This window comes from Camelus bactrianus, unplaced genomic scaffold (assembly GCF_048773025.1).
Source record: "Camelus bactrianus isolate YW-2024 breed Bactrian camel unplaced genomic scaffold, ASM4877302v1 HiC_scaffold_27, whole genome shotgun sequence".
Classification (NCBI taxonomy): Eukaryota; Metazoa; Chordata; class Mammalia; order Artiodactyla; family Camelidae; genus Camelus; species Camelus bactrianus.
The window spans coordinates 200,001-227,675 of NW_027413941.1; positions in this window are offsets into that span (position 1 = coordinate 200,001).

Below are 27,675 nucleotides of genomic sequence, written 5' to 3' on the forward strand. Positions count from 1 at the left end.
AGGACTATGCTTTCCTCTTACCCAGCGGAGCAGCTGGCGGTGGGGGGCGAGGATGCACTGGGCACCAAGGGTGACCTGGTGCAGGTTCCCAGATGGGAGACGACGGGCTGCACCCGGGGCAGGCCACGCAGTCTGGTCCTCGGAAAGGTTGGGGCCCTCTGGCCCACGGGGTGACCTGCAGGACAGAAGGGAGGGCTGGGTTGGATGAAAGACAAAAGCGCTAATACCGACAAGAGTCGTAACCCAACGCAGAAGCCGTCGGCACCGGGCACCCTCCCCTCCACCGGGTGCCCAGAGAGCAGCACGGTGCCACACGCTCCGCCCAGCCCTCTGGGGCCTGCCTGCAGCCTGGGCCGCTCAGGGGGACACGGGGATACGACCCTGATGCCGCACGTTGCCGCCGCCGCTGTCTCCAAGTGGAGGAAGCCAAGGGTCCTCCTGCCCGAGAGGCTGCACACAGAGCTTCCAGCACACGGGCAAACTAGCGCCTTCCCAACAGCCAGCCGCTCTGGGCGGGACAGCCCTCCCCGCCTCCTTCCCCAGCTCCACGCAAGCTTGCCGGGGGGGACCAGGAACACGGACATGGGACGGACGTGAAGAGCTCATTCTCCACACGAGCAAGCAGAGCCGCACCAGGGTCACCACTCTGCCTGCAGAGCTCTGCCTGCAGGGCTCTGCCTGCAGGGCTCTGCCTGCAGGACCCTGCCAGGCCCTCTCTGCCCCCTCCTCACAAAGGGACCTCCTCCTCCACGCAGGGGCTGCCCTGGGTGCAAAGAGCCCTGGGGAGCTGGGCATCCCGGAGTCCTGCGGCGGAGCTGGCCAAGGGCTTCCGAGGGGACAAGGCTGTCCTCAGAAGGGACGCAGGCTCCGCTACAATCATCCCTATTCTCAGGGACGTCTGGATTTTACGTTCGCTACGGAACACACCCTACATGCGTGCTACGGGAGAGTGACGTGGGGAGTCTCAACCCCACACCTGACACCAAAGGGACTGTACCAGCTCGTGCGCAAAATTCCACGGTGTGCCATGAGACCGACGAGCAGCTCTGACAGCTTCCAGGGCAGGCCCGACCCGGCGCACGGTGGGGGACAAACACAACGTACGCACTCTGCTGCGCATCGGAATTCCCCCGCAGGGAAGGAGGCATTTTCACGGCGGGCTCTTTCCCTTCCAGCCTCTATTCCCTTCTACAGACGCACCATCTCCGAGAGCCAGGCTTTTCTGCCCAGAGTACAACTGGAGGCAGCGGCCAAGACACACTTACCTCCCGAGAAAAGACAGTGTCGGGCTGTGATGTTTACCACACCCAGGAAGACTCCAAGTTGCACAAAGCACACTGTACAAAGCTGGAGGGAGGGCTTTGCCCCTTTTCCAGTTACCAGGATCTGAATGGACATTCTAAACAGGAGAATCACCTGGCCTGAGCCGGGAAACCCGTCAAAGGAACGACGACACAGAAATCCGTCTCAGTGACCCAGGAGCAACCCTAGGTGCAGGAGGTCAGGAAGGAGTCAGCCGAGCCAGGAGAAGTCAGTGTGGAGCGAGGGCTCACTCTCCTGACGCTGCTTCGAGAAATCCACAGTCAAAGTCTGCGGGCCCCGGCTCCTAAGCACTCCTTCATGGCTCCTGCAGGCACCAGCCAAGGCGACGGGCTCGCGGGAGAAGCAGCCCACTGGTTCCTGGGCAAGAGTTTTGAGTCTGAAAAAGGCAGCGACACGCCACGCCAGACCCGTCACAGGACACACAGTCTGCAGACGAGGCCAGGAACGGCTGCCGGGAGAACGGGAAAATCACCTTTCACAGGAAGAGGCCCAACAGAACATGACAACCCACCTTCCCTGGGCCTCCGGGGCCGCCGCAGGTGGGCGGGCGCTGCCGGGCCACACCGGAGCCACGCCAGGTCCCGCGTCGGCTAAAAACCACAGAAAAGGATGCAGGATTAGGGTTTCCTGCGAAGACACTGCTGAAGCGAAACAAAACCTTTGCCCCTTCCTTCCTTCCTTCCTTCCCCGTATCACAATTGTTTCTTGGAGGAACTGGATACTGACCCCAGGAACCCCTGCATGCTAAGCCCGCATTCTCTCTGCTGCTGAGCTACATATACCCTTCCCCCCAGAGCACACTAGTTTCTAGGCACAGAGAACAAGAAATGCCAGCCACGTTCACTAACTTACCCAGTGTATAATAAGCTCCGTGTGCTCCAACAACAGAGGTCAGTGTTTTATGATCCGTCAGCTCCTGCGGAGCCACTTCTACAGTCCCAGTAGCGTACTCCAGTTTTGTAATTTCGGGTTTAGTCGCCCCTTCCTAGGAACACAAAACAAGATAAATCAGGAACCGAACTTCAGATCATGTGCCTACGCTTAGTCTGTCAGGTAGACAACAGTTATTTACCGAAGCTATCAGAACATAAGCCCTATCCTGGGAGAAGCTGGCGGTACAAATAAAAGGCAGATTCTCCTCTCTGTTCTGCCAGAGGCACAGGATCCATGAAAACAAATCAGCACAGAAAAGTTTCAACAGCTCTATAACTGAGGTGAACGGGTACAGTAACGCCAAAAATGACAGGAGAGTCCGCTGCACGTGGATATCTCAGGGAATGCTGGGAAGACCGCACTGTTTCGTAAAAGAGAGATCCAGCGCAGAGGGGAGATGTGGAGGGGCTTTGGGGAAGGGCAACCTGAGTAAAAGGAGCAGGTGGGAAACAGCGTAAGGCATTAAGGAAACTAGACCACTGTTACAGGCGGTGGAATGGGAAGACAAAACATGCTGCCTTAAAAATGAAACATCACTTAATTAATTTCAAGTGAGGACGGCTAAAACAAGAACCAACACCAAGATGCACCTAACTTTCCCAGGGATGAATTTCTTTTCAATATCCTCTAATGAACTGTAAGGGAAAGACCCTGAAAACAAGAATGCCCATTCAGACAGTGGCTTCACTTGGTGAGTCTGGAAAATGAACACAAGTGCATTATCCAGTCCTACGGCATTAAGCACAGAATCACATCCTAAACTGTAAGTTAAAAGCATAAGTCAAAATTTCTCATCAGCAGATGCAAACGTGAAAATGCACACTCACACCAACCCCCGGTTTATGTCTCAGAATCCCCTGGTACTTATATAGTCACACAAGGACATTAACAACAAGAGACTGTACCTCATCCCAGGAAGATTCTCTTCCTCTCTCTTCTGTAAAGTGGCGAACTGACACACCATTTGTAAAATGTATTTACAGGTACATTAATGAGAATATTCACGAATGTATATTAAAAGCAGCATGTGCGTCTATCTCCGTTCGTGGATGTGTGAAAACAAAAGTGGCAGAAAAGACTTTCAAAGAGTTAGAGCATTTTCTGAAAAAAATGCTTAAGTCACGGTTGGGATGTATTTCAAACCAAGTAGTAAGAAGAAAACACGTAAAAAATGGATATGGAAGTTGGGTTTGCGCACTATGTATTTCTAACATTTGAAGTTTGCTCTTGTTTTTGTTTTTTCTTTTCTTCTGTTTTTAAATGGAGGTACCGGGAATGAGCACACGGAATTCGGCATGCTAAGCAAGCATTCTATTTACCACTAACCTATGTAATTCCCCGAGTCAACTAGCTTCTCGGCATAGATAAAATAAAATACAAAACACTCTTTCACGGTTCACTGCCTTACAAAACATGTTAGTTTGCTGAAGCGCAAAAGATCTTTGAGGCTTTCTTCCCCGTATAACACTAAGTCTCACATCAGACCGAGTGGGAGACAGGTCTCAGGACCCTTGACTGAAGAGACCACAGGCCCCGGGTTCGGGTGTGTTTTCCATAACCGATCATCGGCTGTGGAAGATCAGGGCTCCACTCGCTGCAGACAGTGATAGGGGCGGGCTTGTCCTCCAGGGAGCCCGGAACGTGGTGTCTGTTTAAGGCCCGTGTGCAGAACCGACACGTCTGCCCTCCGTCAGAGGACCCTCTTTCCCTCTACAACAGACACCTCCCTCCCCAGGGCAGGACGGGGAAAATGCGGTCCATCAAGTGCGTCGGCTAAGGGAAAAGAGGGACAAGGCCGTGAGCCCAGTCACGGCCGCCCGTGCACGGGGAAGCCCCGGAGAGCGATCTGCACTTCTTCTGCAGTGACTCAAGGAAGAAACAGAGGACTATGCTTTCCTCTTACCGAGCGGAGCAGCTGGCGGTGGGGGGCGAGGTTGCACTGGGCACCAAGGGTGACCTGGTGCAGGTTCCCAGATGGGAGACGACGGGCCGCACCCGGGGCAGGCCACGCAGTCTGGTCCTCGGAAAGGTTGGGGCCCTCCGGCCCACGGGGTGACCTGCAGGACAGAAGGGAGGGCTGGGTTGGATGAAAGACAAAAGCGCTAATACCGACAAGAGTCGTAACCCAACGCAGCAGCCGTCGGCACCGGGCACCCTCCCCTCCACCGGGTGCCCAGAGAGCAGCACGGTGCCACACGCTCCGCCCAGCCCTCTGGGGCCTGCCTGCAGCCTGGGCCGCTCAGGGGGACACGGGGATACGACCCTGATGCCGCACGTCGCCGCCGCCTCTGTCTCCAAGTGGAGGAAGCCAAGGGTCCTCCTGCCCGAGAGGCTGCACACAGAGCTTCCAGCACACGGGCAAACTAGCGCCTTCCCAACAGCCAGCCGCTCTGGGCAGGACAGCCCTCACCGCCACCTTCCCCAGGTCCACGCAAGCTTGCCGGGGGGGACCAGGAACACGGACATGGGACGGACGTGAAGAGCTCATTCTCCGCACCAGGGTCACCACTCTGCCTGCAGAGCTCTGCCTGCAGGGCTCTGCCTGCAGGGCTCTGCCTGGAGGGCTCTGCCTGCAGGACCCTGCCAGGCCCTCTCTGCCCCCTCCTCACAAAGGGACCTCCTCCTCCACGCAGGGGCTGCCCTGGGTGCAAAGAGCCCTGGGGAGCTGGGCATCCCGGAGTCCTGCGGCGGAGCTGGCCAAGGGCTCCCGAGGGGACAAGGCTGTCCTCAGAAGGGACGCAGGCTCCGCTACAATCATCCCTATTCTCAGGGACGTCTGGATTTTACGTTCGCTACGGAACACACCCTACATGCGTGCTACGGGAGAGTGACGTGGGGAGTCTCAACCCCACACCTGACACCAAAGGGACTGTACCAGCTCGTGCGCAAAATTCCACGGTGTGCCATGAGACCGACGAGCAGCTCTGACAGCTTCCAGTTCAGGCCCGACCCGGCGCACGGTGGGGGACAAACACAACGTACGCACTCTGCTGCGCATCGGAATTCCCCCGCAGGGAAGGAGGCATTTTCACGGCGGGCTCTTTCCCTTCCAGCCTCTATTCCCTTCTACAGACGCACCATCTCCGAGAGCCAGGCTTTTCTGCCCAGAGTACAACTGGAGGCAGCCCCCAAGACACACTTACCTCCCGAGAAAAGACAGTGTCGGGCTGTGATATTTACCACACCCAGGAAGACTCCAAGTTGCACAAAGCACACCGTACAAAGCTGGAGGGAGGGCTTTGCCCCTTTTCCAGTTACCAGGATCTGAATGGACATTCTAAACAGGAGAATCACCTGGCCTGAGCCGGGAAACCCGTCAAAGGAACGACGACACAGAAATCCGTCTCAGTGACCCAGGAGCAACCCTAGGTGCAGGAGGTCAGGAAGGAGTCAGCCGAGCCAGGAGAAGTCAGTGTGGAGCGAGGGCTCACTCTCCTCACGCTGCTTCGAGAAATCCACAGTCAAAGTCTGCGGGCCCCGGCTCCTAAGCACTCCTTCATGGCTCCTGCAGGCACCAGCCAAGGCGACGGGCTCGCGGGAGAAGCAGCCCACTGGTTCCTGGGCAAGAGTTTTGAGTCTGAAAAAGGCAGCGACACGCCACGCCAGACCCGTCACAGGACACACAGTCTGCAGACGAGGCCAGGAACGGCTGCCGGGAGAACGGGAAAATCACCTTTCACAGGAAGAGGCCCAACAGAACATGACAACCCCACTTCCCTGGGCCTCCGGGGCCGCCGCAGGTGGGCGGGCGCTGCCGGGCCACACCGGAGCCACGCCAGGTCCCGCGTCGGCTAAAAACCACAGAAAAGGATGCTGGATTAGGGTTTCCTGCGAAGACACTGCTGAAGCGAAACAAAACCTTTGCCCCTTCCTTCCTTCCTTCCCCGTATCACAATTGTTTCTTGGAGGAACTGGATACTGACCCCAGGAACCCCTGCATGCTAAGCCCGCATTCTCTCTGCTGCTGAGCTACATATACCCTTCCCCCCAGAGCACACTAGTTTCTAGGCACAGAGAACAAGAAATGCCAGCCACGTTCACTAACTTACCCAGTGTATAATAAGCTCCGTGTGCTCCAACAACAGAGGTCAGTGTTTTATGATCCGTCAGCTCCTGCGGAGCCACTTCTACAGTCCCAGTAGCGTACTCCAGTTTTGTAATTTCGGGTTTAGTCGCCCCTTCCTAGGAACACAAAACAAGATAAATCAGGAACCGAACTTCAGATCATGTGCCTACGCTTAGTCTGTCAGGTAGACAACAGTTATTTACCGAAGCTATCAGAACATAAGCCCTATCCTGGGAGAAGCTGGCGGTACAAATAAAAGGCAGATTCTCCTCTCTGTTCTGCCAGAGGCACAGGATCCATGAAAACAAATCAGCACAGAAAAGTTTCAACAGCTCTATAACTGAGGTGAACGGGTACAGTAACGCCAAAAATGACAGGAGAGTCCGCTGCACGTGGATATCTCAGGGAATGCTGGGAAGACCGCACTGTTTCGTAAAAGAGAGATCCAGCGCAGAGGGGAGATGTGGAGGGGCTTTGGGGAAGGGCAACCTGAGTAAAAGGAGCAGGTGGGAAACAGCGTAAGGCATTAAGGAAACTAGACCACTGTTACAGGCGGTGGAATGGGAAGACAAAACATGCTGCCTTAAAAATGAAACATCACTTAATTAATTTCAAGTGAGGACGGCTAAAACAAGAACCAACACCAAGATGCACCTAACTTTCCCAGGGATGAATTTCTTTTCAATATCCTCTAATGAACTGTAAGGGAAAGACCCTGAAAACAAGAATGCCCATTCAGACAGTGGCTTCACTTGGTGAGTCTGGAAAATGAACACAAGTGCATTATCCAGTCCTACGGCATTAAGCACAGAATCACATCCTAAACTGTAAGTTAAAAGCATAAGTCAAAATTTCTCATCAGCAGATGCAAACGTGAAAATGCACACTCACACCAACCCCCGGTTTATGTCTCAGAATCCCCTGGTACTTATATAGTCACACAAGGACATTAACAACAAGAGACTGTACCTCATCCCAGGAAGATTCTCTTCCTCTCTCTTCTGTAAAGTGGCGAACTGACACACCATTTGTAAAATGTATTTACAGGTACATTAATGAGAATATTCACGAATGTATATTAAAAGCAGCATGTGCGTCTATCTCCGTTCGTGGATGTGTGAAAACAAAAGTGGCAGAAAAGACTTTCAAAGAGTTAGAGCATTTTCTGAAAAAAATGCTTAAGTCACGGTTGGGATATATTTCAAACCAAGTAGTAAGAAGAAAACACGTAAAAAATGGATATGGAAGTTGGGTTTGCGCACTATGTATTTCTAACATTTGAAGTTTGCTCTTGTTTTTGTTTTTTCTTTTCTTCTGTTTTTAAATGGAGGTACCGGGAATGAGCACACGGAATTCGGCATGCTAAGCAAGCATTCTATTTACCACTAACCTATGTAATTCCCCGAGTCAACTAGCTTCTCGGCATAGATAAAATAAAATACAAAACACTCTTTCACGGTTCACTGCCTTACAAAACATGTTAGTTTGCTGAAGCGCAAAAGATCTTTGAGGCTTTCTTCCCCGTATCACACTAAGTCTCACATCAGACCGAGTGGGAGACAGGTCTCAGGACCCTTGACTGAAGAGACCACAGGCCCCGGGTTCGGGTGTGTCTTCCATAACCGATCATCAGCTGTGGAAGATCAGGGCTCCACTCGCTGCAGACAGTGATAGGGGCGGGCTTGTCCTACAGGGAGCCCGGAACGTGGTGTCTGTTTAAGGCCCGTGTGCAGAACCGACACGTCTGCCCTCCGTCAGAGGACCCTCTTTCCCTCTACAACAGACACCTCCCTCCCCAGGGCAGGACGGGGAAAATGCGGTCCATCAAGTGCGTCGGCTAAGGGAAAAGAGGGACAAGGCCGTGAGCCCAGTCACGGCCGCCCGTGCACGGGGAAGCCCCGGAGAGCGATCTGCACTTCTTCTGCAGTGACTCAAGGAAGAAACAGAGGACTATGCTTTCCTCTTACCGAGCGGAGCAGCTGGCGGTGGGGGGCGAGGTTGCACTGGGCACCAAGGGTGACCTGGTGCAGGTTCCCAGATGGGAGACGACGGGCCGCACCCGGGGCAGGCCACGCAGTCTGGTCCTCGGAAAGGTTGGGGCCCTCTGGCCCACGGGGTGACCTGCAGGACAGAAGGGAGGGCTGGGTTGGATGAAAGACAAAAGCGCTAATACCGACAAGAGTCGTAACCCAACGCAGCAGCCGTCGGCACCGGGCACCCTCCCCTCCACCGGGTGCCCAGAGAGCAGCACGGTGCCACACGCTCCGCCCAGCCCTCTGGGGCCTGCCTGCAGCCTGGGCCGCTCAGGGGGACACGGGGATACGACCCTGATGCCGCACGTTGCCGCCGCCGCTGTCTCCAAGTGGAGGAAGCCAAGGGTCCTCCTGCCCGAGAGGCTGCACACAGAGCTTCCAGCACACGGGCAAACTAGCGCCTTCCCAACAGCCAGCCGCTCTGGGCGGGACGGCACTCCCCGCCACCTTCCCCAGCTCCACGCAAGCTTGCCGGGGGGGACCAGGAACACGGACATGGGACGGACGTGAAGAGCTCATTCTCCACACGAGCAAGCAGAGCCGCACCAGGGTCACCACTCTGCCTGCAGAGCTCTGCCTGCAGGGCTCTGCCTGCAGGACCCTGCCAGGCCATCTCTGCCCCCTCCTCACAAAGGGACCTCCTCCTCCACGCAGGGGCTGCCCTGGGTGCAAAGAGCCCTGGGGAGCTGGGAATCCCGGAGTCCTGCGGCGGAGCTGGCCAAGGGCTCCCGAGGGGACAAGGCTGTCCTCAGAAGGGACGCAGGCTCCGCTACAATCATCCCTATTCTCAGGGACGTCTGGATTTTACGTTCGCTACGGAACGCACCCTACATGCGTGCTACGGGAGAGTGACGTGGGGAGTCTCAACCCCACACCTGACACCAAAGGGACTGTACCAGCTCGTGCGCAAAATTCCACGGTGTGCCATGAGACCGACGAGCAGCTCTGACAGCTTCCAGTTCAGGCCCGACCCGGCGCACGGTGGGGGACAAGCACAACGTACGCACTCTGCTGCGCATCGGAATTCCCCCGCAGGGAAGGAGGCATTTTCACGGCGGGCTCTTTCCCTTCCAGCCTCTATTCCCTTCTACAGACGCACCATCTCCGAGAGCCAGGCTTTTCTGCCCAGAGTACAACTGGAGGCAGCCCCCAAGACACACTTACCTCCCGAGAAAAGACAGTGTCGGGCTGTGATATTTACCACACCCAGGAAGACTCCAAGTTGCACAAAGCACACCGTACAAAGCTGGAGGGAGGGCTTTGCCCCTTTTCCAGTTACCAGGATCTGAATGGACATTCTAAACAGGAGAATCACCTGGCCTGAGCCGGGAAACCCGTCAAAGGAACGACGACACAGAAATCCGTCTCAGTGACCCAGGAGCAACCCTAGGTGCAGGAGGTCAGGAAGGAGTCAGCCGAGCCAGGAGAAGTCAGTGTGGAGCGAGGGCTCACTCTCCTGACGCTGCTTCGAGAAATCCACAGTCAAAGTCTGCGGGCCCCGGCTCCTAAGCACTCCTTCATTGCTCCTGCAGGCACCAGCCAAGGCGACGGGCTCGCGGGAGAAGCAGCCCACTGGTTCCTGGGCAAGAGTTTTGAGTCTGAAAAAGGCAGCGACACGCCACGCCAGACCCGTCACAGGACACACAGTCTGCAGACGAGGCCAGGAACGGCTGCCGGGAGAACGGGAAAATCACCTTTCACAGGAAGAGGCCCAACAGAACATGACAACCCACCTTCCCTGGGCCTCCGGGGCCGCCGCAGGTGGGCGGGCGCTGCCGGGCCACACCGGAGCCACGCCAGGTCCCGCGTCGGCTAAAAACCACAGAAAAGGATGCTGGATTAGGGTTTCCTGCGAAGACACTGCTGAAGCGAAACAAAACCTTTGCCCCTTCCTTCCTTCCTTCCTTCCCCGTATCACAATTGTTTCTTGGAGGAACTGGATACTGACCCCAGGAACCCCTGCATGCTAAGCCCGCATTCTCTCTGCTGCTGAGCTACATATACCCTTCCCCCCAGAGCACACTAGTTTCTAGGCACAGAGAACAAGATATGCCAGCCACGTTCACTAACTTACCCAGTGTATAATAAGCTCCGTGTGCTCCAACAACAGAGGTCAGTGTTTTATGATCCGTCAGCTCCTGCGGAGCCACTTCTACAGTCCCAGTAGCGTACTCCAGTTTTGTAATTTCGGGTTTAGTCGCCCCTTCCTAGGAACACAAAACAAGATAAATCAGGAACCGAACTTCAGATCATGTGCCTACGCTTAGTCTGTCAGGTAGACAACAGTTATTTACCGAAGCTATCAGAACATAAGCCCTATCCTGGGAGAAGCTGGCGGTACAAATAAAAGGCAGATTCTCCTCTCTGTTCTGCCAGAGGCACAGGATCCATGAAAACAAATCAGCACAGAAAAGTTTCAACAGCTCTATAACTGAGGTGAACGGGTACAGTAACGCCAAAAATGACAGGAGAGTCCGCTGCACGTGGATATCTCAGGGAATGCTGGGAAGACCGCACTGTTTCGTAAAAGAGAGATCCAGCGCAGAGGGGAGATGTGGAGGGGCTTTGGGGAAGGGCAACCTGAGTAAAAGGAGCAGGTGGGAAACAGCGTAAGGCATTAAGGAAACTAGACCACTGTTACAGGCGGTGGAATGGGAAGACAAAACATGCTGCCTTAAAAATGAAACATCACTTAATTAATTTCAAGTGAGGACGGCTAAAACAAGAACCAACACCAAGATGCACCTAACTTTCCCAGGGATGAATTTCTTTTCAATATCCTCTAATGAACTGTAAGGGAAAGACCCTGAAAACAAGAATGCCCATTCAGACAGTGGCTTCACTTGGTGAGTCTGGAAAATGAACACAAGTGCATTATCCAGTCCTACGGCATTAAGCACAGAATCACATCCTAAACTGTAAGTTAAAAGCATAAGTCAAAATTTCTCATCAGCAGATGCAAACGTGAAAATGCACACTCACACCAACCCCCGGTTTATGTCTCAGAATCCCCTGGTACTTATATAGTCACACAAGGACATTAACAACAAGAGACTGTACCTCATCCCAGGAAGATTCTCTTCCACTCTCTTCTGTAAAGTGGCGAACTGACACACCATTTGTAAAATGTATTTACAGGTACATTAATGAGAATATTCACGAATGTATATTAAAAGCAGCATGTGCGTCTATCTCCGTTCGTGGATGTGTGAAAACAAAAGTGGCAGAAAAGACTTTCAAAGAGTTAGAGCATTTTCTGAAAAAAATGCTTAAGCCACGGTTGGGATATATTTCAAACCAAGTAGTAAGAAGAAAACACGTAAAAAATGGATATGGAAGTTGGGTTTGCGCACTATGTATTTCTAACATTTGAAGTTTGCTCTTGTTTTTGTTTTTTCTTTTCTTCTGTTTTTAAATGGAGGTACCGGGAATGAGCACACGGAATTCGGCATGCTAAGCAAGCATTCTATTTACCACTAACCTATGTAATTCCCCGAGTCAACTAGCTTCTCGGCATAGATAAAATAAAATACAAAACACTCTTTCACGGTTCACTGCCTTACAAAACATGTTAGTTTGCTGAAGCGCAAAAGATCTTTGAGGCTTTCTTCCCCGTATCACACTAAGTCTCACATCAGACCGAGTGGGAGACAGGTCTCAGGACCCTTGACTGAAGAGACCACAGGCCCCGGGTTCGGGTGTGTCTTCCATAACCGATCATCAGCTGTGGAAGATCAGGGCTCCACTCGCTGCAGACAGTGATAGGGGCGGGCTTGTCCTACAGGGAGCCCGGAACGTGGTGTCTGTTTAAGGCCCGTGTGCAGAACCGACACGTCTGCCCTCCGTCAGAGTACCCTCTTTCCCTCTACAACAGACACCTCCCTCCCCAGGGCAGGACGGGGAAAATGCGGTCCATCAAGTGCGTCGGCTAAGGGAAAAGAGGGACAAGGCCGTGAGCCCAGTCACGGCCGCCCGTGCACGAGGAAGCCCCGGAGAGCGATCTGCACTTCTTCTGCAGTGACTCAAGGAAGAAACAGAGGACTATGCTTTCCTCTTACCGAGCGGAGCAGCTGGCGGTGGGGGGCGAGGATGCACTGGGCACCAAGGGTGACCTGGTGCAGGTTCCCAGATGGGAGACGACGGGCCGCACCCGGGGCAGGCCACGCAGTCTGGTCCTCGGAAAGGTTGGGGCCCTCCGGCCCACGGGGTGACCTGCAGGACAGAAGGGAGGGCTGGGTTGGATGAAAGACAAAAGCGCTAATACCGACAAGAGTCGTAACCCAACGCAGCAGCCGTCGGCACCGGGCACCCTCCCCTCCACCGGGTGCCCAGAGAGCAGCACGGTGCCACACGCTCCGCCCAGCCCTCTGGGGCCTGCCTGCAGCCTGGGCCGCTCAGGGGGACACGGCGATACGACCCTGAAGCCGCACGTAACCGCCGCCGCTGTCTCCAAGTGGAGGAAGGCAAGGGTCCTCCTGCCCGAGAGGCTGCACACAGAGCTTCCAGCACACGGGCAAACTAGCGCCTTCCCAACAGCCAGCCGCTCTGGGCGGGACAGCCCTCCCCGCCACCTTCCCCAGCTCCACGCAAGCTTGCCGGGGGGGACCAGGAACACGGACATGGGACGGACGTGAAGAGCTCATTCTCCACACGAGCAAGCAGAGCCGCACCAGGGTCACCACTCTGCCTGCAGAGCTCTGCCTGCAAGGCTCTGCCTGCAGGGCTCTGCCTGCAGGACCCTGCCAGGCCATCTCTGCCCCCTCCTCACAAAGGGACCTCCTCCTCCACGCAGGGGCTGCCCTGGGTGCAAAGAGCCCTGGGGAGCTGGGCATCCCGGAGTCCTGCGGCGGAGCTGGCCAAGGGCTCCCGAGGGGACAAGGCTGTCCTCAGAAGGGACGCAGGCTCCGCTACAATCATCCCTATTCTCAGGGACGTCTGGATTTTACGTTCGCTACGGAACGCACCCTACATGCGTGCTACGGGAGAGTGACGTGGGGAGTCTCAACCCCACACCTGACACCAAAGGGACTGTACCAGCTCGTGCGCAAAATTCCACGGTGTGCCATGAGACCGACGAGCAGCTCTGACAGCTTCCAGGGCAGGCCCGACCCGGCGCACGGTGGGGGACAAACACAACGTACGCACTCTGCTGCGCATCGGAATTCCCCCGCAGGGAAGGAGGCATTTTCACGGCGGGCTCTTTCCCTTCCAGCCTCTATTCCCTTCTACAGACGCACCATCTCCGAGAGCCAGGCTTTTCTGCCCAGAGTACAACTGGAGGCAGCCCCCAAGACACACTTACCTCCCGAGAAAAGACAGTGTCGGGCTGTGATGTTTACCACACCCAGGAAGACTCCAAGTTGCACAAAGCACACCGTACAAAGCTGGAGGGAGGGCTTTGCCCCTTTTCCAGTTACCAGGATCTGAATGGACATTCTAAACAGGAGAATCACCTGGCCTGAGCCGGGAAACCCGTCAAAGGAACGACGACACAGAAATCCGTCTCAGTGACCCAGGAGCAACCCTAGGTGCAGGAGGTCAGGAAGGAGTCAGCCGAGCCAGGAGAAGTCAGTGTGGAGCGAGGGCTCACCCTCCTGACGCTGCTTCGAGAAATCCACAGTCAAAGTCTGCGGGCCCCGGCTCCTAAGCACTCCTTCATGGCTCCTGCAGGCACCAGCCAAGGCGACGGGCTCGCGGGAGATGCAGCCCACTGGTTCCTGGGCAAGAGTTTTGAGTCTGAAAAAGGCAGCGACACGCCACGCCAGACCCGTCACAGGACACACAGTCTGCAGACGAGGCCAGGAACGGCTGCCGGGAGAACGGGAAAATCACCTTTCACAGGAAGAGGCCCAACAGAACATGACAACCCACCTTCCCTGGGCCTCCGGGGCCGCCGCAGGTGGGCGGGCGCTGCCGGGCCACACCGGAGCCACGCCAGGTCCCGCGTCGGCTAAAAACCACAGAAAAGGATGCAGGATTAGGGTTTCCTGCGAAGACACTGCTGAAGCGAAACAAAACCTTTGCCCCTTCCTTCCTTCCTTCCTTCCCCGTATCACAATTGTTTCTTGGAGGAACTGGATACTGACCCCAGGAACCCCTGCATGCTAAGCCCGCATTCTCTCTGCTGCTGAGCTACATATACCCTTCCCCCCAGAGCACACTAGTTTCTAGGCACAGAGAACAAGAAATGCCAGCCACGTTCACTAACTTACCCAGTGTATAATAAGCTCCGTGTGCTCCAACAACAGAGGTCAGTGTTTTATGATCCGTCAGCTCCTGCGGAGCCACTTCTACAGTCCCAGTAGCGTACTCCAGTTTTGTAATTTCGGGTTTAGTCGCCCCTTCCTAGGAACACAAAACAAGATAAATCAGGAACCGAACTTCAGATCATGTGCCTACGCTTAGTCTGTCAGGTAGACAACAGTTATTTACCGAAGCTATCAGAACATAAGCCCTATCCTGGGAGAAGCTGGCGGTACAAATAAAAGGCAGATTCTCCTCTCTGTTCTGCCAGAGGCACAGGATCCATGAAAACAAATCAGCACAGAAAAGTTTCAACAGCTCTATAACTGAGGTGAACGGGTACAGTAACGCCAAAAATGACAGGAGAGTCCGCTGCACGTGGATATCTCAGGGAATGCTGGGAAGACCGCACTGTTTCGTAAAAGAGAGATCCAGCGCAGAGGGGAGATGTGGAGGGGCTTTGGGGAAGGGCAACCTGAGTAAAAGGAGCAGGTGGGAAACAGCGTAAGGCATTAAGGAAACTAGACCACTGTTACAGGCGGTGGAATGGGAAGACAAAACATGCTGCCTTAAAAATGAAACATCACTTAATTAATTTCAAGTGAGGACGGCTAAAACAAGAACCAACACCAAGATGCACCTAACTTTCCCAGGGATGAATTTCTTTTCAATATCCTCTAATGAACTGTAAGGGAAAGACCCTGAAAACAAGAATGCCCATTCAGACAGTGGCTTCACTTGGTGAGTCTGGAAAATGAACACAAGTGCATTATCCAGTCCTACGGCATTAAGCACAGAATCACATCCTAAACTGTAAGTTAAAAGCATAAGTCAAAATTTCTCATCAGCAGATGCAAACGTGAAAATGCACACTCACACCAACCCCCGGTTTATGTCTCAGAATCCCCTGGTACTTATATAGTCACACAAGGACATTAACAACAAGAGACTGTACCTCATCCCAGGAAGATTCTCTTCCTCTCTCTTCTGTAAAGTGGCGAACTGACACACCATTTGTAAAATGTATTTACAGGTACATTAATGAGAATATTCACGAATGTATATTAAAAGCAGCATGTGCGTCTATCTCCGTTCGTGGATGTGTGAAAACAAAAGTGGCAGAAAAGACTTTCAAAGAGTTAGAGCATTTTCTGAAAAAAATGCTTAAGTCACGGTTGGGATGTATTTCAAACCAAGTAGTAAGAAGAAAACACGTAAAAAATGGATATGGAAGTTGGGTTTGCGCACTATGTATTTCTAACATTTGAAGTTTGCTCTTGTTTTTGTTTTTTTCTTTTCTTCTGTTTTTAAATGGAGGTACCGGGAATGAGCACACGGAATTCGGCATGCTAAGCAAGCATTCTATTTACCACTAACCTATGTAATTCCCCGAGTCAACTAGCTTCTCGGCATAGATAAAATAAAATACAAAACACTCTTTCACGGTTCACTGCCTTACAAAACATGTTAGTTTGCTGAAGCGCAAAAGATCTTTGAGGCTTTCTTCCCCGTATCACACTAAGTCTCACATCAGAATGAGTGGGAGACAGGTCTCAGGACCCTTGACTGAAGAGACCACAGGCCCCGGGTTCCGGTGTGTCTTCCATAACCGATCATTGTCTGTGGAAGTTCAGGGCTCCACTCGCTGCAGACAGTGACAGGGGCGGGCTTGTCCTACAGGGAGCCCGGAACGTGGTGTCTGTTTAAGGCCCGTGTGCAGAACCGACACGCCTGCCCTCCATCAGGGGACCCTCTTTCCATCTACAACAGACACCTCCCTCCCCAGGGCAGGACGGGGAAGATGCGGTCCATCAAGTGCGTCTGCTAATGGAACAGAGGGACAAGGCCGTGAGCACAGTCACGGCCGCCCGTGCACGGGGAAGCCCCGGAGAGCGATCTGCACTTCTTCTGCAGTGACTCAAGGAAGAAACAGAGGACTATGCTTTCCTCTTACCGAGCGGAGCAGCTGGCGGTTGGGGGCGAGGATGCACTGGGCACCAAGGGGGACCAGGTGCAGGATCCCAGCTGGGCGACGACGGGCCGCACCCGAGGCAGGCCACGCAGTCTGGTCCTCGGAAAGTTTGGGGCCCTTCGGCCCACGGGGTGACCTGCAGGACAGAAGGGATTGCTGGGTTGGATGACAGAATAAATCGTCAACACCGACAAGAGACGAAACCCAACGAAGCAGCCGTCGGCACCGGGCACCCTCCCATCCACCGGGTGCCCAGAGAGCAGCACGTTGCCACACGCTCCGCCCAGCCTCCAAGGGCCTGCCTGCAGCCTGGGCCGCTCAGGGGGACACGGCGATACGACCCTGAAGCCGCACGTAACCGCCGCCGCTGTCTCCAAGTGGAGGAAGCCAAGGGTCCTCCTGCCCGAGAGGCTGCACACAGAGCTTCCAGCACACGGGCAAACTAGCGCCTTCCCAACAGCCAGCCGCTCTGGGTGGGAAGGCCCTCCCCGCCACCTTCCCCAGCTCCACGCAAGCTTGCCGGGGGGGACCAGGAACACGGACATGGGATGGACGTGAAGAGCTCATTCCCCACACGAGCAAGCAGAGCCGCACCAGGGTAACCACTCTGCCTGCAGGGCTCTGCCTGCAGGTCTCTGCCTGCAGAGCTCTGCCTGCAGGAACCTGCCAGGCCCTCTCTGCCCCTTCCTCACAAAGGCCCCTCCTCCTCCACGCAGGGGCTGCCCCTGGGTGCAAAAAGCCCTATGGAGTTGGGCATCTCCGAGTCCTGCGGTGGAGCTGGCCAAGGGACCCCGAGGGGACAAGGCTGTCCTCAGAAGGGACTCAGGCTCCGCTACATTCATCCCTATTCTCAGGGACGTCTGGATTTTTCGTTCGCTACGGAACGCACCCTACATGCGTGCTACGGGAGAGTGACTTGGGGAGTCTCAACTCCACACCTGACACCAAAGGGACTGTACAAGGTCGTGCGCAAAACCCCACGGTGTGCCATGAGACCGACGACCAGCTCTGACAACTTCCAGGTCAGGCACGACCCGGCGCAGGGTGGGGGACAAACACAACTTACGCACTCTGGTGCGCATCGGAATTCCCCCGCAGGGAAGGAGGCATTTTCACGGCGGGCTCTTTCCCTTCCAGCCTCTATTCCCTACTACATACGCACCATCTCCGAGAGCCAGGCTTTTCTGCCAAGAGTACAACTGGAGGCAGCGGCCAAGACACACTTAACTCCCGAGAAAAGATAGTGTCGGGCTGTGAAGTTTACCACACCCAGGAAGACTCCAAGTTGCACAAAGCACACCGTACAAAGCTGGAGGGAGGGCTATGCCCCTTTTCCAGTTACCAGGATCTTAATGGACATTCTAAACTGGAGAATCACCTGGCCTGAGCCGGGAAACCAGTCAAAAGAACGACGACACAGAAATCCGTCTCAGTGACCCAGGAGCAACCCTAGGTGCAGGAGGTCAGGAAGGAGTCAGCCGAGCCAGGAGAAGTCAGTGTGGAGCGAGGGCTCACTCTCCTCACGCTGCTTCGAGAAACCCACAGTCAAAGTCTGCGGGCCCCGGCTCCTAAGCACTCCCTCATGGCTCCTGCATGCACCAGTCAAGGCGACGGGCTCCCGGGAGAAGCAGCCCAATGGCTCCTGGGCAAGAGTTTTGAGTCAGAAAAAGGCAGCGACACGCCACGACAGACCCGTCACAGGACACACAATCTGCAGACGAGGCCAGGAACGGCTGCCGGGAGAACGGGAAGATCACCTTTCCCAGGACGAGGCCCAACAGAGCATGACCACCCCACTTCCCTGGGCCTCCGGGGCCGCCGCAGGTGGGCGGGCGCTGCCGGGCCACACCGGAGCCGCGCCAGGTCCCGCGTCGGCTAAAAACCACAGAAAAGGATGCAGAATTAGGCTTTCCTGCGAAGACACTGCTGAAGCGAAACAAAACCTTTGCGCCTTCCTTCCTTCCTTCCTTCCGCGTATCACACTCGTTTCTTGGAGGAACTCGATACTGACCCCAGGAACTCCTGCATGCTAAGCCCGCATTCTCTCTACTGCTGAGCTACTTATAACCTTCCCCCCAGAGCACACTAGTTTCTAGGCACAGAATAAGAAATGCCAGCCACGTTCACTAACTTACCCAGTGTATAATAAGCTCCGTGTGATCCACCAACAGAGGTCAGTGTTTTATGATCCGTCAGCTCCTGCGGAGAAATTTCTACAGTCCCAGAAGCGTACTCCGGTTTTGTAATTTCGGGCTTAGTCGCCCTTTCCTAGGAACACAAAACAAGATAAATCAGGAACCGAACTTCAGATCATGTGCCTACGCTTTGTCAGTCAGGTAGACAACAGTTATTTACCGAAGCTATCAGAACATAAGCCCTATCCTGGGAGAAGCTGGCGGTTCAAATAAAAGGCAGATTCTCCTCTCTGTTCTGCCAGAGGCACAGGATCCATGAAAACAAATCAGCACAGAAAAGTTTCAACAGCTCTATAACTGAGGTGAACGGGTACAGTAACGCCAAAAATGACAGGAGAGTCCGCTGCACGTGGATATCTCAGGGAATGCTGGGAAGACCGCACTGTTTCGTAAAAGAGAGATCCAGCGCAGAGGGGAGATGTGGAGGGGCTTTGGGGAAGGGCAACCTGAGTAAAAGGAGCAGGTGGGAAACAGCGTAAGGCATTAAGGAAACTAGACCACTGTTACAGGCGGTGGAATGGGAAGGCAAAACATGCTGCCTTAAAAATGAAACATCACTTAATTAATTTCAAGTGAGGACGGCTAAAACAAGAACCAACACCAAGATGCACCTAACTTTCCCAGGGATGAATTTCTTTTCAATATCCTCTAATGAACTGTAAGGGAAAGACCCTGAACACAAGAATGCCCATTCAGACAGTGGCTTCACTTGGTGAGTCTGGAAAATGAACACAAGTGCATTATCCAGTCCTACGGCATTAAGCACAGAATCACATCCTAAACTGTAAGTTAAAAGCATAAGTCAAAATTTCTCATCAGCAGATGCAAACGTGAAAATGCACACTCACATCAACCCCCGGTTTATGTCTCAGAATCCCCTGGTACTTATATAGTCACACAAGGACATTAACAACAAGAGACTGTACCTCATCCCAGGAAGATTCTCTTCCTCTCTCTTCTGTAAAGTGGCGCACTGACACACCATTTGTAAAATGTATTTACAGGTACATTAATGAGAATATTCACGAATGTATATTAAAAGCAGCATGTGCGTCTATCTCCGTTCGTGGATGTGTGAAAACAAAAGTGGCAGAAAAGACTTTCAAAGAGTTAGAGCATTTTCTGAAAAAAATGCTTAAGTCACAGTTGGGATATATTTCAAACCAAGTAGTAAGAAGAAAACACGTAAAAAATGGATATGGAAGTTGGGTTTGCGCACTATGTATTTCTAACATTTGAAGTTTGCTCTTGTTTTTGTTTTTTCTTTTCTTCTGTTTTTAAATGGAGGTACCGGGAATGAGCACACGGAATTCGGCATGCTAAGCAAGCATTCTATTTACCACTAACCTATGTAATTCCCCGAGTCAACTAGCTTCTCGGCATAGATAAAATAAAATATAAAACACTCTTTCACGGTTCACTGCCTTACAAAACATGTTAGTTTGCTGAAGCGCAAAAGATCTTTGAGGCTTTCTTCCCCGTATCACACTAAGTCTCACATCAGAACGAGTGGGAGACAGGTCTCAGGACCCTTGACTGAAGAGACAACAGGCCCCGGGTTCGGGTGTGTCTTCCATAACCGATCATCAGCTGTGGAAGTTCAGGGCTCCACTCGCTGCAGACAGTGATAGGGGCGGGCTTGTCCTACAGGGAGCCCGGAACGTGGTGTCTGTTTAAGGCCCATGTGCAGAACCGACACGTCTGCCCTCCGTCAGAGGACCCTCTTTCCCTCTACAACAGACACCTCCCTCCCCAGGGCAGGACGGGGAAAATGCGGTCCATCAAGTGCGTCTGCTAAGGGAACAGAGGGACAAGGCCGTGAGCCCAGTCACGGCCGCCCGTGCACGGGGAAGCCCCGGAGAGCGATCTGCACTTCTTCTGCAGTGACTCAAGGAAGAAACAGAGGACTATGCTTTCCTCTTACCGAGCGGAGCAGCTGGCGGTTGGGGGCGAGTGTGCACAGGGCACCAAGCGGGACCAGGTGCAGGATCCCAGCTGGGCGACGACGGGCCGCACCCGAGGCAGGCCACGCAGTCTGGTCCTCGGAAAGTTTGGGGCCCTTCGGCCCACGGGGTGACCTGCAGGACAGAAGGGAGGGCTGGGTTGGATGACAGAAAAAAGCGTCAACACCGACAAGAGCCGAAACCCAACGAAGCAGCCGTCGGCACCGGGCACCCTCCCATCCACCGGGTGCCCAGGGAGCAGCACGGTGCCACACGCTCCGCCCAGCCCTCTAGGGCCTGCCTGCAGCCTGGGCCGCTCAGGGGGACACGGCGATACGACCCTGAAGCCGCACATCACCGCCGCCGCTGTCTCCAAGTGGAGGAAGCCAAGGGTCCTCCTGCCCGAGAGGCTGCACACAGAGCTTCCAGCACACGGGCAAACTAGCGCCTTCCCAACAGCCAGCCGCTCTGGGTGGGAAGGCCCTCCCCGCCACCTTCCCCAGCTCCACGCAAGCTTGCCAGGCGCGGACCAGGAACACGGACATGGGATGGACGTGAAGAGCTCATTGCCCACACGAGCAAGCAGAGCCACACCAGGGTAACCACTCTGCCTGCAGGGCTCTGCCTGCAGGGCTCTGCCTGCAGGACCCTGCCAGGCCCTTTCTGCCCCCTCCTCACAAAGGGCCCTCCTCCTCCACGCAGGGGCTGCCCCTGGGTGCAAAAAGCCCTATGGAGTTGGGCATCTCCGAGTCCTGCGGTGGAGCTGGCCAAGGGACCCCGAGGGGACAAGGCTGTCCTCAGAAGGGACTCAGGCTCCGCTACAATCATCCCTATTCTCAGGGACGTCTGGATTTTTCGTTCGCTACGGAACGCACCCTACATGCGTGCTACGGGAGAGTGACCTGGGGAGTCTCAACTCCACACCTGACACCAAAGGGACTGTACAAGGTCGTGCGTAAAACCCCACGGTGTGCCATGAGACCGACGAGCAGCTCTGACAACTTCCAGATCAGGCACGACCCGGCGCAGGGTGGGGGACAAACACAACGTACGCACTCTGGTGCGCATCGGAATTCCCCCGCAGGGAAGGAGGCATTTTCACGGCGGGCTCTTTCCCTTCCAGCCTCTATTCCCTACTACAAACGCACCATCTCCGAGAGCCAGGCTTTTCTGCCAAGAGTACAACTGGAGGCAGCGGCCAAGACACACTTAACACCCGAGAAAAGATAGTGTCGGGCTGTGAAGTTTACCACACCCAGGAAGACTCCAAGTTGCACAAAGCACACCGTACAAAGCTTGAGGGAGGGCTTTGCCCCTTTTCCAGTTACCAGGATCTTAATGGACATTCTAAACTGGAGAATCACCTGGCCTGAGCCGGGAAACCAGTCAAAAGAACGACGACACAGAAATCCGTCTCAGTGACTCAGGAGCAACCCTAGGTGCAGGAGGTCAGGAAGGAGTCAGCCGAGCCAGGAGAAGTCAGTGTGGAGCGAGGGCTCACTCTCCTCACGCTGCTTCGAGAAATCCACAGTCAAAGTCTGCGGGCCCCGGCTCCTAAGCACTCCCTCATGGCTCCTGCATGCACCAGTCAAGGCGACGGGCTCCCGGGATAAGCAGCCCACTGGCTCCTGGGCAAGAGTTTTGAGTCTGAAAAAGGCAGCGACACGCCACGCCAGATCCGTCAGAGGACACACAGTCTGAAGACGAGGCCAGGAACGGCTTCCGGGAGAACGGGAATATCACCATTTCCAGGACGAGGCCCAACAGAGCATGACCACCCCACTTCCCTGGGCCTCCGGGGCCGCCGCAGGTGGGCGGGCGCTGCCGGGCCACACCGGAGCCGCGCCAGGTCCCGCGTCGGCTAAAAACCACAGAAAAGAATGCAGGATTAGGCTTTCCTGCGAAGACACTGCTGAAGCGATACAAAATCTTTGCGCCTTCCTTCCTTCCTTCCTTCCGTGTATCACACTCGTTTCTTGGAGGAACTCGATACTGACCCCAGGAACTCCTGCATGCTAAGCCCGCATTCTCTCTACTGCTGAGCTACATATACCCTTCCCCCCAGAGCACACTAGTTTCTAGGCACAGAGAACAAGAAATGCCAGCCACGTTCACTAACTTACCCAGTGTATAATAAGCTCCGTGAGATCCACCAACAGAGGTCAGTGTTTTATGATCCGTCAGCTCCTGCGGAGAAATTTCTACAGTCCCAGAAGCGTACTCCGGTTTTGTAATTTCGGGCTTAGTCGCCCTTTCCTAGGAACACAAAACAAGATAAATCAGGAACCGAACTTCAGATCATGTGCCTACGCTTAGTCAGTCAGGTAGACAACAGTTATTTACCGAAGCTATCAGAACATAAGCCCTATCCTGGGAGAAGCTTGCGGTACAAAAAAAAGGCAGATTCTACTCTCTGTTCTGCCAGAGGCACAGGATCCATGAAAACAAATCAGAACAGAAAAGTTTCAACAGCTCTATAACTGAGGTGAACGGGTACAGTAATGCCACAAAGGACAGGAGAGTCCGCTGCACGTGGATAGCTCAGGGAATGCTGGGAAGACCGCACTGTTTCATAAAAGAGAGATCCAGCGCAGAGGGGGGATGTGGAGGGGCTTTGGGGAAGGGCAGCCTGAGTAAAAGGAGCAGGTGGGAAACAGCGTAAGGCATTAAGGAAACTAGACCACTGTTACTGGCGGTGGAATGGGAAGACAAAACATGCTGCCTTGAAAATGAAACATCACTTAATTAATTTCAAGTGAGGACGGCTAAAACAAGAACCAACACCAAGATGCACCTAACTTTCCCAGGGATGAATTTCTTTTCAATATCCTCTAATGAACTGTAAGGGAAATACCCTGAAATCAAGAATGCCCATTCAGACAGTGGCTTCACTTGGTGAGTCTGGAAAATGAACACAAGTGCATTATCCAGTCCTACGGCATTAAGCACAGAATCACATCCTAAACTGTAAGTTAAAAGCATAAGTCAAAATTTCTCATCAGCAGATGCAAACGTGAAAATGCACACTCACATCAACCCCCGGTTTATGTCTCAGAATCCCCTGGTACTTATATAGTCACACAAGGACATTAACAACAAGAGACTGTACCTCATCCCAGGAAGATTCTCTTCCTCTCTCTTCTGTAAAGTGGCGAACTGACACACCATTTGTAAAATGTATTTACAGGTACATTAATGAGAATATTCACGAATGTATATTAAAAGCAGCATGTGCGTCTATCTCCGTTCGTGGATGTGTGAAAACAAAAGTGGCAGAAAAGACTTTCAAAGAGTTAGAGCATTTTCTGAAAAAAATGCTTAAGTCACGGTTGGGATATATTTCAAACCAAGTAGTAAGAAGAAAACACGTAAAAAATGGATATGGAAGTTGGGTTTGCGCACTATGTATTTCTAACATTTGAAGTTTGCTCTTGTTTTTGTTTTTTCTTTTCTTCTGTTTTTAAATGGAGGTACCGGGAATGAGCACACGGAATTCGGCATGCTAAGCAAGCATTCTATTTACCACTAACCTATGTAATTCCCCGAGTCAACTAGCTTCTCGGCATAGATAAAATAAAATACAAAACACTCTTTCACGGTTCACTGCCTTACAAAACATGTTAGTTTGCTGAAGCGCAAAAGATCTTTGAGGCTTTCTTCCCCGTATCACACTAAGTCTCACATCAGACCGAGTGGGAGACAGGTCTCAGGACCCTTGACTGAAGAGACCACAGGCCCCGGGTTCGGGTGTGTCTTCCATAACCGATCATCAGCTGTGGAAGGTCAGGGCTCCACTCGCTGCAGACAGTGATAGGGGCGGGCTTGTCCTACAGGGAGCCCGGAACGTGGTGTCTGTTTAAGGCCCGTGTGCAGAACCGACACGCCTGCCCTCCGTCAGAGGACCCTCTTTCCATCTACAACAGACACCTCCCTCCCCAGGGCAGGACGGGGAAGATGCGGTCCATCAAGTGCGTCTGCTAAGGGAAAAGAGGGACAAGGCCGTGAGCCCAGTCACGGCCGCCCGTGCACGGGGAAGCCCCGGAGAGCGATCTGCACTTCTTCTGCAGTGACTCAAGGAAGAAACAGAGGACTATGCTTTCCTCTTACCGAGCGGAGCAGCTGGCGGTTGGGGGCGAGTGTGCACAGGGCACCAAGGGGGACCAAGTGCAGGATCCCAGCTGGGCGACGACGGGCCGCACCCGAGGCAGGCCACGCAGTCTGGTCCTCGGAAAGTTTGGGGCCCTTCGGCCCACGGGTTGACCTGCAGGACAGAAGGGAGGGCTGGGTTGGATGACAGAAAAAAGCGTCAACACCGACAAGAGCCGAAACCCAACGAAGCAGCCGTCGGCACCGGGCACCCTCCCATCCACCGGGTGCCCAGGGAGCAGCACGGTGCCACACGCTCCGCCCAGCCCTCTAGGGCCTGCCTGCAGCCTGGGCCGCTCAGGGGGACACGGCGATACGACCCTGAAGCCGCACATCACCGCCGCCGCTGTCTCCAATTGGAGGAAGCCAAGGGTCCTCCTGCCCGAGAGGCTGCACACAGAGCTTCCAGCACACGGGCAAACTAGCGCCTTCCCAACAGCCAGCCGCTCTGGGTGGGAAGGCCCTCCACGCCACCTTCCCCAGCTCCACGCAAGCTTGCCAGGCGCGGACCAGGAACACGGACATGGGATGGACGTGAAGAGCTCATTCCCCACACGAGCAAGCAGAGCTGCATCAGGGTAACCACTCTGCCTGCAGGGCTCTGCCTGCAGGACCCTGCCAGGCCCTTTCTGCCCCCTCCTCACAAAGGGCCCTCCTCCTCCACGCAGGGGCTGCCCCTGGGTGCAAAAAGCCCTATGGAGTTGGGCATCTCCGAGTCCTGCGGTGGAGCTGGCCAAGGGACCCCGAGGGGACAAGGCTGTCCTCAGAAGGGACTCAGGCTCCGCTACATTCAACCCTAATCTCAGGGACGTCTGGATTTTTCGTTCGCTACGGAACGCACCCTACATGCGTGCTACGGGAGAGTGACCTGGGGAGTCTCAACTCCACACCTGACACCAAAGGGACTGTACAAGGTCGTGCGCAAAACCCCACGGTGTGCCATGAGACCGACGAGCAGCTCTGACAACTTCCAGGTCAGGCACGACCCGGCGCAGGGTGGGGGACAAACACAACGTACGCACTCTGGTGCGCATCGGAATTCCCCCGCAGGGAAGGAGGCATTTTCACGGCGGGCTCTTTCCCTTCCAGCCTCTATTCCCTACTACAAACGCACCATCTCCGAGAGCCAGGCTTTTCTGCCCAGAGTACAACTGGAGGCAGCGTCCAAGACACACTTAACTCCCGAGAAATGATAGTGTCGGGCTGTGAAATTTACCACACACAGGAAGACTCCAAGTTGCACAAAGCACACCGTACAAAGCTTGAGGGAGGGCTTTGCCCCTTTTCCAGTTACCAGGATCTTAATGGACATTCTAAACTGGAGAATCACCTGGCCTGAGCCGGGAAACCAGTCAAAAGAACGACGACACAGAAATCCGTCTCAGTGACCCAGGAGCAACTCTAAGTGCAGGAGGTCAGGAAGGAGTCAGCATAGCCAGGAGAAGTCAGTGTGCAGCGAGGGCTCACTCTCCTCACGCTGCTTCGAGAAACCCACAGTCAAAGTCTGCGGGCCCCGGCTCCTAATCACTCCCTCATGGCTCCCGCAGGCACCAGCCAAGGTGATGCGCTCCCGGGAGAAGCAGCCCACTGGCTCCTGGGCAAGAGTTTTGAGTCTGAAAAAGGCAGCGACACGCCACGCCAGACCCGTCACAGGACACACAGTCTGCAGACGAGGCCAGGAACGGCTGCCGGGAGAACGGGAAGATCACCTTTCCCAGGACGAGGCCCAAGATAGCATGACAACCCCACTTCCCTGGGCCTCCGGGGCCGCCGCAGATGGGCGGGCGCTGCCGGGCCACACCGGAGCCGCACCAGGTCCCGCGTCGGCTAAAAACCACAGAAAATGATGGAGGATTAGGCTTTCCTGCGAGGACACTGCTGAAGCGAAACAAAACCTTTGCGCCTTCCTTCCTTCCCATTTCACACTCGTTTGTTGGAGGAACTGGATACTGACCCCAGGAACTCCTGCATGCTAAGCCCGCATTCTCTCTACTGCTGAGCTACATATACCCTTCCCCCAAGAGCACACTATTTTCTAGGTAAAGCGAACAAGGATTGCCAGCCACATTCACTAACTTACCCAGTGTATATTGAGCTCCGTGTGCTCCACCAACAGAGGTCAGTGTTTTATGATCCGTCAGCTCCTGCGGAGCCACTTCTACAGTCCCAGTAGCGTACTCCGGTTTGTAATTTCGGGCTTAGTCGCCCCTTCCTAGGAACACAAAACAAGATAAATCAGGAACCGAACTTCAGATAATGTGCCTACGCTTAGTCAGTCAGGTAGACAACAGTTATTTACCGAAGCTATCAGAACATAAGCCCTATCCTGGGAGAAGCTGGCGGTACAAATAAAAGGCAGATTCTCCTCTCTGTTCTGCCAGAGGCACAGGATCCATGAAAACAAATCAGCACAGAAAAGTTTCAAACGCTCTACAACTGAGGTGAACGGGTACAGTAACGCCACAAAGGACAGGAGAGTCCGCTGCACGTGGATAGCTCGGGTAATGCTGGGAAGACCGCACTGTTTCGTAAAATAGAGATCCATCACAGAGGGGGGATGTGGAGGGGCTTTGGGGAAGGGCAGCCTGAGTTAAAGGAGCAGGTGGGAAACAGCGTATGGCATTAAGGAAACTAGACCACCTTTACTGGCGGTGGAATGGGAAGACAAAACATGCTGCCTTGAAAATTAAACATCGTTTAATTAATTTCAAGTGAGGACGGCTAAAACAAGAACCAACACCAAGATGCACCTAACTTTCCCAGGGATGAATTTCTTTTCAATATCCTCTAATGAACTGTAAGGGAAAGACCCTGAAAACAA